This window comes from Eucyclogobius newberryi, unplaced genomic scaffold (assembly GCF_026437365.1).
Source record: "Eucyclogobius newberryi isolate DKJ021-1_F unplaced genomic scaffold, fEucNew1.0.hap1 SCAF_22, whole genome shotgun sequence".
NCBI classification, from domain to species: Eukaryota; Metazoa; Chordata; class Actinopteri; order Gobiiformes; family Gobiidae; genus Eucyclogobius; species Eucyclogobius newberryi.
The window spans coordinates 10347587-10360871 of record NW_027315857.1 but is presented as its reverse complement, the minus strand read 5'-3'; positions in this window follow the sequence as shown (position 1 = coordinate 10360871).

Here is a 13285-nt window from a genome sequence, read left to right as displayed (position 1 = left end):
TCTCCCCCGACTTCACGACCCGACTTTGAATCCTCGTAAACGATTTTCAATCATAAAACATCATCTCTACTGCAGCAGCCAAAAAAAGCAGAGCGTCAGGAGCAGACGGACACTGAGGAACAGGACAATAATTACTTTAAAACTCACCTCTTGTAAAGCTTTAAAGTTAAACTGTACAATTCTCATCCATTTCTCTGCAAAGTCGTGACACCCAGTCCACAAAACAATGCTGTTAATCCACTATGAAACATTCTTTGAAAAATCAAAGTGGTAAAAGGCGAGAGTAGTTCATCGTGTGTACAGTGTTTTCGCTGAGACGATTAGCGAAGCTGCTACAGATTAGCTTCAGTAAACTCCGCACTACCTGTTCTCAGCTTTTTGTGCTAAATATTGTTCTGATCCATGTTTTATGAAATCATTTTTGACTTGTAACGCTCTGATCTTTTTGAACACTTTGGGGTCTCAGAGGGGTGTGTACCGATGTTCCCCGGGCTTGCCTTGAGTGGGTTCATCTGGATGGACGCTGAGACGGGGTCAGCCCTATGTTCCTCAGACCTGGGTTTGGGTTTAAGATAAGATAAGATATTCCTTTATTGTCCCACATGGGGAAATTTCATTGGTGCAACGCAGGTAGATACAGAGGTAGATACAGAAGAACAGACCACTTATAGGAAGTATGAAAAACACTTTCAGTAGAAGATCTCCTATAAATAAATAAAAAACTCCCATAGACAAATAAATAAATAAATAAATACCATTGCATGTGATCCCGACAGTAATTGCACATGAATATGTGTCACGACAGCACATAGATTGCACATGAATTTCACAGTAATTGCACATGAATTCCAACAGTAATTGCACATATGACAGAATTGCACATCAGTATTAGGTTAGGTCAGTATTGCGAGTGTTCAGTACTAACAGTTTTTGTTATAAAGTCTGACAGCAGCAGGAAGGAAAGACCTGCGAAACCTTTCCTTCACACAGCGAGGGTGGATCAGTCTCTCACTGAAGCTGCTCTCCAGAGTGGACAGAGTGTCCTGCAGGGGGTGACACTCATGGTCCAGCATAGATGTGAATCTAGCCAGGACCCTTCTGTCCCCCACCTCCTGCACCGAGTCCAGAGCACAGCCCAGGACGGAGCTGGACTTCTTGATGACTCTGTCCAGCCTCTTCCTCTCCCTCTCTGTGATGCTGCTGCTCCAGCAGGCCACACCGTACAGGAGGGCTGATGCCACCACAGAGTCGTAGAAGGTCTTCAGGAGTGGCCCTGTCACTCCAAAAGACCTGAGTCTCCTCAGGAGGTAGAGCCGACTCTGGCTCTTCCTGTACAGTGCGTCTGTGTTATGAGTCCAGTCCAGTTTGTGGTTCAGATGAACACCCAGGTACTTGTATGAGTCCACTCTCTCAATGTCCCGTCCCTGGATGTTCACTGGTTAGGGGGCAGTGGGGTGGCGTCTGCGGAAATCCACCACCATCTCCTTGGTCTTCCCCGCGTTGATGAGGAGGTGGTTCCGCTGACACCAGTCCACAAAGTCCTGCTCCAGTCCTCTGTACTCCGCGTCATCGTCGTCCGTGATGAGTCCGATGATGGCAGAGTCGTCAGAGAACTTCTGCAGGACACAGCTGTCCGTGTCATGTCTGAAGTCTGCAGTGTAAAGGGTGAAGAGAAAGGGCGCGAGGACAGTGCCCTGGGGCGCCCCCACACTGCAGGTCCGAGTGTCAGACACACAGTTCCGGGCTCTCACAAACTGGGGTCGGTCTGTGAGGTAGTCCAGGATCCACTCTGCCAGGTCATACTCCACACCAGCCGTCTCCAGCTTGTCCCTCAGGAGCAGCGGCTGGATGGTGTTGAAGGCACTGGAAAGATCGAAGAACAGAATCCTCACAGAGCTGCCAGGCTTTTCCAGGTGAGAGAGAGAGCGGTGCAGCAGGGAGATGACGGCGTCCTCCACTCCGATGCCAGACCGATATGCAAACTGCAGCGGGTCCATGGCTGAGCTCACGGTGGAGCGGAGGTGGTCCATGGTTTTCAGGCTCCTCCACACTCCCTGAATGTTCTTTTGCTGCAGCTTCTCCTTCATCCTCCTCTTGTAGCCGGCCTCAGCCTGCCTGATCTTCCTCCTCAGCTCCTTCTGCACAGTCCTCAGCTCCTCCTTGTTCCCTGACCTGAAGGCTCTCTTCTTCTCCTTCAGCAGAGCCTTCAGTTCACGGTTAATCCATGGCTTGTTGTTTGGAAAACACCGCACCGTCCGGGAGGGAACAATGTTCTCAAAACAGAAGTTGATGTAGTCCGTGATGCACTCTGTGATGGTGTTGACGTCCTCCCCATGTGGGTCATAAAGCTCAGTCCAGACAGTGGTGCTGAAGCAGTCCCTCAGAGCCTCCTCGCTCTCAGCAGACCACATCCTCACCTCACTGGACACCACAGGCTGCCTGCGCACGATGGGTTCATACACAGGCCTCAGATGACAAGGTTGTGGTCCGAGCTGCCCAGGGGAGGGAGGGGGGAAGAAGAATAAGCCTCCTTGGTGTTGGCAAAAAACAAGTCCAATGTTCTATTCTCTCTGGTGAGGCAGGTAACATAATGGGTGTATGTTGGTAGAACAGAAGAGGGAGAAGCGTGGTTAAAGTCACCAGAGATGAGGAAGAGAGCCTGTGGATGCTGTGTTTGCAGCCTACAAGTGCAGGAGAGCAGTGCTTCACAAGCATCTTCAGCATTGGCAGACGGGGCCACATAGACTGCGATCAAAATCACATGTGAGAACTCCCGGGGCAGATAATATGGCCTCATGCCAATAGCCAATAGTTCAATATCCCCGTTACATAGCTGCTCCTTCACTGTGCAGTGTTCAGGTTTGGACCAGCTCGTGTTCACATACACCGCCAGACCTCCACCTCTTTTCTTCCCGGATTCTCTAGTTTGGGTTGTGTGCTGCTATATTTTATGCTGTAAAACCACATTTATGCACAACTATTGGGGATGTGGAGCCTGAACCAGTAGCCTATGCTAGTATATGTGTAGTTCCCCCGTTCATCTGTGCGCCTTTTCACACACAGATGCCCACAGGTCATGAAGTAGGCTAACCCTTTGTTAGCCTGGTTCAAGCTGCTTATATTATTCTAACATATTCTTAATTATGATGATATTTTATACCTAATAAAATAGATAGGCAGAGGTGGTAAGTAATGAGGTATTTGTTACTGTTCATAAGACAATTTTTCAACTCTCTGTACGCTACTTGAATATTAAAATTACTCCTGACTTTATGCTTTTATTCCTTACTTTTTAACCCAAATATCTGTACGTTCTACTCCTTACATCAGGTATGTCCAAACTACGGCCCAATTTTTGTTGGCCCTCCGGCTTGCTGCTAAGTTGGCCCAAACAACAAATAGAAGTACATTTACATTAAGTACATTCAAGCATTTTGATGTTAAACCAACCTAATAATAATGTTCCAAGTCTTATGAAAGTTGTGGAGGCATCAAAACAATGTCAAATGCAAAACTTCAAATTAATCACTTCAAATTTGACATTGTCAGGTTGTTTGTGGCACTTTGCTCCATATAAGTTTCAAAATGCGGCCCTCAGTGAAAAAGGTTTGGACACCCCTGCCTTACATGATCAAAATGGGCTCGTTATTTTTGTTTAAATCTGCACATTTTCATTTTCTTTTCACGCTGCCAGGATCCTCGTGGATTTTTTCCACCATAGGCTTTTCCTATACGTTTAATAGCTCTGAGCCGTGTGTCATGGAGAGTGGAGCCCGGTTCGGCTGTATGCGAAGAGAACGGCCCGACGCACAGAGCGAGCGACCACATCTAGAGCCGTTTCACCTTCGCATAATCATATCATCATATCACCAAAGGTCCACCGCCCGGTGCAGCATAGCCAGAGGGGGAACATCGGTACCTTTCGCAACTGGATGCACCGAAGTTACCCGGGGAATAATAGGACTGACCCCGTTGTCAAAGCCAGTCACTTTCAGGAAACAGCCGACGCTACGGTGCGCTATCTTTGTTAGCGAGTGTGCGGCCTGTGTTCTCCGCAGGATTTGTCTCACACTTAAAAACAAGTTTGATATTCTAAAATCCCGTAGTGTGCACTGTTATTCTTTGCACGTTCGTGGAGGAGTGGTAAAACCTTAGTTACGATAAACCTCTCCAACAGGCTCGACTTGAACACACCCCACACCCATGCTGTACTGGCACGTTGCTATAAACCCCGTCTGCATTCGTACGATTCCATAAAGCCCCACTATATTAGCTGATTACAGTCTCTGCCGCAACAATTACATTAGCCTCGATTAGCAACAGAACTTTGGTTTCCATGTTATTACCGGACTGAGTGGATCTGTCACCGCAGGGACCAGATGTCAGGGACTAAAAGGGATGGATGATCGGAGAATGGAGGTGAATTCCGGCTCACGTTACAGCCACAGGTCATAGGATCGATACTGTTTTGTTTCCAAACTGCTTTTTTTTCCCCTGCTTCAATGCTAATGGCGTAAATGAGCTGATACGTGTCGAGCCAGTTGTGTTCTTTAAGGCCTCGGGTGAAATCATATTGTGTACAGCGCTGTCAGTCATCACGTGGCATGCGACTTGTGAACAAAATGAGGTATTGTCGTTTGATGTGTCCGTACAACCTTTGCAAAGTCTTGGCATCAATCTGGGCGTGTGAGGTTAATTTAGATTTTTAACTTCTTCGTTAGCAGAATAATCCGTCTGTTTCAAACCAAATGGACATCTTTTTAAAACAACTGGAACAATATTTGATCAAATTCAAAAGCATTGATACGGCGATATTGGCAGATATTATTCATTGTTTTCCTTAAGTGTGAAATGAGCCTTGATTTAATCATATGTTTTTCTGTGTTGGACAAGCAAATTAAAGGATGCACAGTATGTTTTCAATGCAAGTGAAATTATTGTGCCAAAAGTATTCAAATATGGTAATAACATCCATAATGTAGTAAGGGTGGTGCAATTAATCAAATGTATAATCATGATAGCGATTATTGCTCTACTCAAGACAAAAAGGTAACACAAGTACCGGTAATAAACCTCTTTTTATAATGTGTGTGTCTGGGGCAAATTTAAAGTGCCTTTGAAACAAAAGTGTTATAAAATGTTGGTATTGATTCTGACAAGAAATTGTTTGAAAATAAATCAGGATTTCAATTATAAAATAATAGTTATTAGTATTTTTTACATAATTGAGCAGCTCTATATTGCAGCAAATTGCAATCTTTTACAATATCGTGAAATCTAAACCCACAATTCGTCTTAATAATGATGTATTTGTATTATTTGCAGACAGTCCTTTGCATTTGACCCATCTTTCCAAGTGTTGGAGTTTTTTTTTGTATTTGTATGTTATTATTATTATTTTTTCACATAACGCCATTTCTCTTTTTGAACGTTGTATTTTCAACAACTGAATGACTTTGACTGCAAAGTACTAATAGGAGACCAATCATAATAGCAGTAGGCTGTTGTTGTCGTAGTTTTCAGCCTACTACACCTTTGTCCCGTGAAGCAGTGTCAGGTTTGGCCGTCGCAGCGGCAGCAGCGGCGACAGGCAAAACACGAGGTCTGTGCCTTGTGGCTGTGGGCGTGTTTGTTTGGCTTTGGCGGTGTGTCTGGTATGACAATAGTTATGTGGACACGTGCAGAGCGTATGGAGAGGAGGCGTGAGGAAGAATGACAGAATCGACCAATCAAATGTAGGGCTTTTTGCTATTTGACTGGTCGGAAATATGAATGAATGAATGCAAAGTCTGCGAATTCTGAAACAAACTGAAACGCACGAGATTCTTCTTGTATTAGTCTAGCAGTTCATATTTCAGTCTTCTCGAATGTCAACACTTCTGGATGTGTTTGAATTTTGCACAATGATTCAAAAACAGAAATCACAAAATATATATACTGTTTGTTAACTATGGTACAGTATATCTTTTTATATATCTTTTTGGATCAAATTGCCTTTCATACAATTGATAGTGTATGATATAAAAGTGCCATTCACAAAACTATTCAAAACAGTATTTGTAATTTATTTGAAGCTAGACTTTCCTGATCCTGAAGATTTTGCTTTGTTTGAATGTATTTTTTGATGTCACTTATTTATTTAATTTATTCTAGTTTTAGTATCAATTAGTATGTGATTTTTTTGATCCCAGAGAAATGGACGAACCCTTAAATAACATGAGTTGGCCTGGATTCCTAAAATGTCCTCCTCATTAAACCAAACGTTTTTTGAAGCCGTTTCTGTCCCAGCTGTGACTGTGAAGCACAAATATGAATGTGTATTTACATAAAATCAGGTTGTTCTGCTTCTGCACATCATTCCTACAGAAGTACAGATCGATCAATATTGGTTTTTCATGGTCGATACCAAATCCAAAGAAACCAATGGCCAATAATCTCAATCAATATCTATGTAGGAGCGATTTAGATTGCCCCCATATATAAATGTGACTTTTTACCAGTTTAGTCACGTAATCGTAAAGACTAAAAAATTACAATCGAGAGAATTTTAGAATATATATATATTTTAGATTAAATTTATAGAAAAGTGACAATTTCCGAACTAAATCAGGTCTTTTTTAGTTAAATTAAAATAAATTAAAATAAAAGAAAAGTCCTTTCTTCTCAGACTTTCCTCAAAAAAGTAAATGTAAAGTTCTTTTTTATCTTGCTGTTTATGTCAAATTGATAATTCAGAAAGTTTGACTCCATAAAGCAGGTCACAAAATCCTGTATTTTGTTGTTGTTTTGGTCATGATGTAAATCAGGGGTGGGCAATTATTTTCCTCCGAGGGCCATATTCGAATCCAGGCAAGAAGCGGAGGGCCGCGACCATTGGTGTGGAAAACAAAAAATCTAAAATATTAAATATCAAATCAAATATTACTTTTCTGTCAAATATAGGCTATTGAATCTATTACTAAATTCACTTCACGTCATATTTATTAAGGATACAAGTGCAGACGGACGCCTGAGGGCAAAAAGTAAAAATATGACTTGGAATGTTTGGCGGGCCGGATTATAAAGACAAACGGGGCCGTAGTTTGCCCACCCATGATGTAAATAATGTCGAATAATCATTAAATCGCTATGATATTCTCAAAATAAACATTACACCAAAATTTGAATTAGACTGGACTCGGACTGGACTTGGAATGACAGCACTCCTCTTCTAGTCGGGAGTGGTCGAACTAAGTGGCACAGCGAATGGACTCTACCGTTTTAACACACGCACACACACGCACACGCACACACACACACACACACACACACGCACACACACACACACACGCACACGCACACACACACACACACACACGCACACACACACACACACACACACACACACGCACACGCACACACACACACACACACACGCACGCAGACAGTGGTAATTAAGGCTGCAATGTGGCGTGGCCTCGTGACATTTCCCTGCCGCCTGCTGCTTTACATGGAGCTTTGATGGAGGTGGGAACGGCATGTTGTTAGCGCCATGTGGCTCCAGGGATTCAAATAGACGCATGTGATTACACTGGACTGGTGGCACTTTAGTAAATGAGTGCACCTTCACCAGACACAACAAATGGAGACTTGTGGGTGGTAGGTTGGGAAGTACGTGTAATTAAAGTTGGAACACAGTTTACTTTTTTATTTTGCCTGTTTTTTGGGGGGTTTGGGGTTTTTAAATCGACAGTTCATGATCAGATTTCACTTTCTGTTTATTTTGTCACATTTTTTCCTGCAAATGTTTCTGCTTGATTCAACATTTTAGACCACACCACAAGTTCAAGGTCCACTACCCAAAGTTTTGTACAAATTTATCATAATATACCAAGCAACCGTGATAAAATGCCATAGCGTAGACGATAAGTGCAATGTCACGCTCGGCTCGTGTTGAAAGTCAGTGAGTTAGTTAGAGACAATCACGTAAGCCACGTTTCAACTGGTTCACTTTGGAGCCAGTCGGGACAGCCCAAAATTGTCTTAATTAAGTTCAAGTGATCTAAACAGGTCAAAAGTGCAAAAAATGGCTTGCTTTTGTGCTCCCGGAGTTGATTGTATAAGCCAGAACGCAGACTTTGATGAAAACTACACAACACATAAGCATATTTTGTGATAAATCACCATATTTTATTGTATTTGTTTATGTTTAGAAATGATGGCCACAAAAGGTGACACGCACGCATGACAAGAAGAAACAAAGATCCAGATTTCCTATTGCAGTGTGCCACCAGCCTAAAGGTCTCGCTTGTTTCTCACTGTGCCGCAAACATCACGGAGACTTCTATTAATTGAGCTGTGGAGAGATGAATATGCCGAGGCGATGACATTTATGTGACCATATCCAGAGTCAGTCATGCGTTCATGCCATTGTGCCGTGGTACCAAATGCCCCTTTAGATTCTTGTTAAATGACGTTTTAATTGTGTACTTCTTGGTTTAGAATGGCTAAACGAGGTTGAATGAAGAATGGCTTTAACACGGTATCGCTTTTATTGCGGTGAAGACAAACATAGCACATTTAAACATAGTCAAATTGTCATATGGGCATATAATAATGTTAGGTTCAATGGTGCACCAGTCATATGCTAAGGAAAGTATAGGTTAGCCGCTATGCTGTGGGGCTGTGGTTGATAAAGACATTCTCGGTCGACTAAAAGGAGGCAGAAGCTATGATCAGGCCCTGTATCTTTCCAAACACAGGCCTTACAGTAACACCATGACATATTTATACAGAGAAATACTCAACCTTTAATCCCAATTCCAAACTAACTCCAATTCATCACCTTTCTTCTGTGGTCCATAAATCACAATTAAATGAGTTGACAATAAAGATGTTGATCGGCTCCATCGACTGATTGATCGACTAAACGACTAAAGGTCTCCAGCCCTAAGTCATACTGTCAGAAGGTAAAATCTTGCTTTACTTTTAATTATTTAATTGCATTGTAGAAGTTAATACGTTTTAACATTGTCACTGTTTCTATTGCTATCTTTATAAGCATGGATTGCATATTTTTTACTCAGTTGTAATGCAAAATGTAAAGTGAATCTAGAAAATAATCAATGTGTAATTTTATCACAATATTTGGAATTACACTAGATTTTGATCCAGGTCCATTGCTGTGTCTGGAAACATGATTGAACTTGCAGTGCCTACATTGAGCATCCCTGTATAAAGCTGATTACTGCTACTTTCTCATCATCACATCATGTCAATCATCACTTTTCTTAAAACTTTCATAAACTTCAGTTGTACAAATGGATTATCACACCATGCAAATGTTTTAATTCAGTTCATTCAGAGATGTTATGGTCTCTGGTTCCATTCTCTCCACATTTTTAATCATGTTCTTCACTGCTCGCCCTATTTCACTGTCACCGATAAAGCAGTGCAAATGGTTACTTCAGGTTTGAGGGTGTAAAGCCTTTTTTCTGTCCGTTGTAGCTAAAAAAGTAAAAACTAATAAACAAAAAAGCCCAAAAACAAATCAGTTCTACAAAAAGTGTAAGGAAGGTGTATCACAAGCATTACATCATCGGTGTAACATCAATTGTCACCGCGGGACATTCATGACAAATTTGCCATGTTAAAAATATATAATACATTAATACGTCTACAGTGTTAGTTTGTTAATGATGTAACTGTCCCATGATTTATTTATTTTTAAATCCTGATCTTTCATAGTAGAAAATGTTTCATCTGGACACTGTTTAAGAAGTCAAGACATTTCAACTTCAATCCGGAAGCCACCTTTAGATTGAAAATGACTTTCAAATGAAAATAATGATAATAATTTGACCTGCAGTTTATCCTGGAGCATAAATGATGGACAAACTCTTCTGGTTTTGTGTAACTGTCTTTTTAAATATTAGGACACTTTTTGGATTACAGCATTAAACGTCTTTGCATCTTTAATTAGATTTTAAGTAGCGATAAGATTAAGCAGATTACATTATCTTTATGCCAACACAATTATTAACCATCTGCCACAAGGGACACCTTCTGGAATGTTTTGAAGAAAAGCATCAGGACACTGCAGGATATTTGATACTGTGGAATATTCTCACAAAAAAGTGTGCTGTGAGTCAAAAAAAAGTTGAAAAACACTGGTTTAAACAATCGGATGCAGTTCTTTTTAATCAGTCTGAAATACTGTAGTACGATGGCATGATTACAAATGTAGTTTCATCTAAGAGACTGAATACTTGGATGTTGTTTTTGTCCAGATGCACGAGGAGAGAATCCAGGCTGAGAGCTAAGTACGCACTTTAAACGCTGATCAGATTACTGTGACGTGAGCGGAGACGATGGTGCATGGATCAATGTGCACCACTGAATTATTCATCTGTTCACTTTCTCCCTGAGCGTGTACGAGTTCTCCTGCTGTGATTTATCTGCTACACTGCCTCAAAATCATTCCCAAAAACAACTTTACAAGGTTAAATAATAAAAAAGACAAAACGGCTTTCTTAAAAAATATATAGCTTGGCAGAACTGGGATGTTTGAATATTTGAATATGCTTTTTGACATAATCATTTCAGTTATATTGATATGTTCAAGGCTTAATGTATAAGTCAAACTCTGTCAAAATAAAAACAACAAACTTAAAGAGACTAAGACTAAATCAACATTTTCAGTGTAAGATGAAACTTTCTGTAAGATGGAGAACATTGGTGTTACTGTGATATACAGTATTTACTTTGTTGCGATATTGATTATTGCAATCAATACTTTTAAAATATATTGTGCAGCTCTAAACAAATATTTAGAAACTTGCGAGAAGCAAAGAAAGTATAACAAAGAAAAAGACAAAAAATGGGTAAATTTTCCAAAAATGTACAATATTGTGAGTGTTGCTATGAAGAAATGCAGCATTGTTTATTGTAATAAATGTATAAATAAGCATAATATAGTCTAAATATTGTTGCATCAGAAAATACACCAAAAATATATAATTTTTTGTTCATATTGCCCCGCCCTTAGAAGACCGATTCACTCAAATTTAACTTTAATATTTTTATGAATGCCAAATAATCCGCTTGAACAATCTATAATTTTAATCAAATGAAAACTTGAATAAAAGGCTTAAGACAGGCTCAATGCTCTTTTGTCAGTCACTTAGTGCACCACAGCAGTACAAAGTTGCTGTACAACTTTGATGTTGAGTACTAATATTCAAGATGACGTTTATTGCATTTATTCATATTCATATACTGTGTTGTATATGATACTGCAAGTAATAACGCATAATCCATAGTGTGGTGTCATTCTAGGTCATGCAGCTTGTTCTCCGCCCCACAATTTCTCCCACTTCCTCCATCCCTCCATCCCTCCATCCCCACTTCCCCGTTGCCAGTGGTTACAGCCTCATTTATCTCCCTCGTTCTGATGACAGGCTCATGCTGCAGTGTGTTAAAGACCAGGTTTGGGAGGAAATTTAAAAGACTGTATGATCTTGTTTCTATAAGCAATATCCACATGATTATCTGCATAAGTATTGCTTGTTGAATTATTGGTCCTGTAGAAGTCATAATTAAGTTATTTATTTTCAATTATTAACAACATACCCAAAATTAAAAGTTTGCATGTCTTCCAAACTATATTTATAATGTTCAAGTGTCTTACTGTACCAGATTTTTACCTGTACACGACATAAAAAACAACAATATAATACTAATATTAATACTAATACGAAGAGTTTAAAGGCACTTTTCACAATTCTCTGAGCTCACGGTAAAGCTAACAAACATTAGCATGCTAGCACTTGCTTCCTGCTTCTTGGAGACTAAAACTCGAATAGATGCTTTTACATTGTATCTGTACCAAGGCATTTTTATTTTATTACATGCAAAAATATCGAGTACAGGCTCTTAAATCCAGATTTCTGTCAAATATCACAGTCAGAGTAGCTACATTTCTAGCAGAAGTCTTCACGTACACCGTAGTAGACACTGTAGATGAAGTGCACGCGGACACATTAAAACAGTTAGCGCTAGTGAAGATCAAACACCAGATAATGTAAAGATTTACTAAAGAAACTTGATTAATGGCCACTGCCCCAGTTGAGGAAGACCTTCAAATCCCTGTGGTCCAGCGCTGCATGAAAGTGACCCATTTCTCTCCACGCACTGACACCGAAGTGAACAGAGAACGATAAAACATCTTAACTCGCTTTAGCGTCTTAAGAAAAGCTGCTCTCACTTCATAATGTGTCAAATGTGGAGTGCAAATGACGGCGTGTCCCGAATTGGGGTCGATGGTGCATTGCAGTGGCACACATACAAACCACAGGGGTTGGGTTTTTTATGATCCCAGTTGGGGATTGGGTTTGGGTTTGGGATTAGGTCCAGGTCTGTTATCTCCAACGGTCCCAGACAATGTTGAATGAGTACTTTGAAGTAAGAAAGTTAATTTGATGCAAAGGCTGTCCTGCATTAACCTGCAATATAAGATCCAAATGAGGTCACCGCAGTGTAATGGATGAAGCTAGCGTCATTGCTCTGAAGCTAAGCGTTACATTGCTAGCTGCTAATGATCTTATTATACTTTTAAGGGGCACTATACTATATGCACTTGCTTGTCTCCATGGTGATGTTTTATCTAGATCGTTCCACAGTATGGCATTAAACCTAAACCTATCTATCTTGCTTTAGGTCAGTGGTTATGAAACTGTGAGCTCCTTCAGATTATACACTGATTACTCTGCACATACAATATTTGCATTTGAATACACACTTTTGTTCTTCTTTGGGGTAATCCTTGTTTAGAACTTTAGTATTGTCCTATTTTATACCTGGTTTTGCTTTAGTTTAGACCTCGAAGAGTCCAGTTTCAGACTTGGTTTGGATCTATTGCTACTGCGTGGAAGGTAAAATATTTTCTTAAGTAGTTTTTGAGGTGAGAAGTTTACAATCCTGTTGCATCATTGTATAATAATAACAAAACCATTTAATTAGAGTTTATATGTCAAATATGGTAAGCTTGTGCAAGATTGTTTTCATCCATTTCTGCTGAGAACTTGCAAAAAGACTTTGTTTATTTGGTCTAGTCTGGTGGAAATGACTGTGTTGCACGTCGCATTCATCACGTCGACAAAGATACATTTGGTTCTCCATGATTGCTCAAATTGTGCATTGTGACCTTTTGAAGCCTGTAGCCTTTTGCATGTCGGATGAATCTCTGCCTGTTCTACGTCTTTGTATATGACCATGATGTGTAAAAATACTTCTCAATTAATTATAC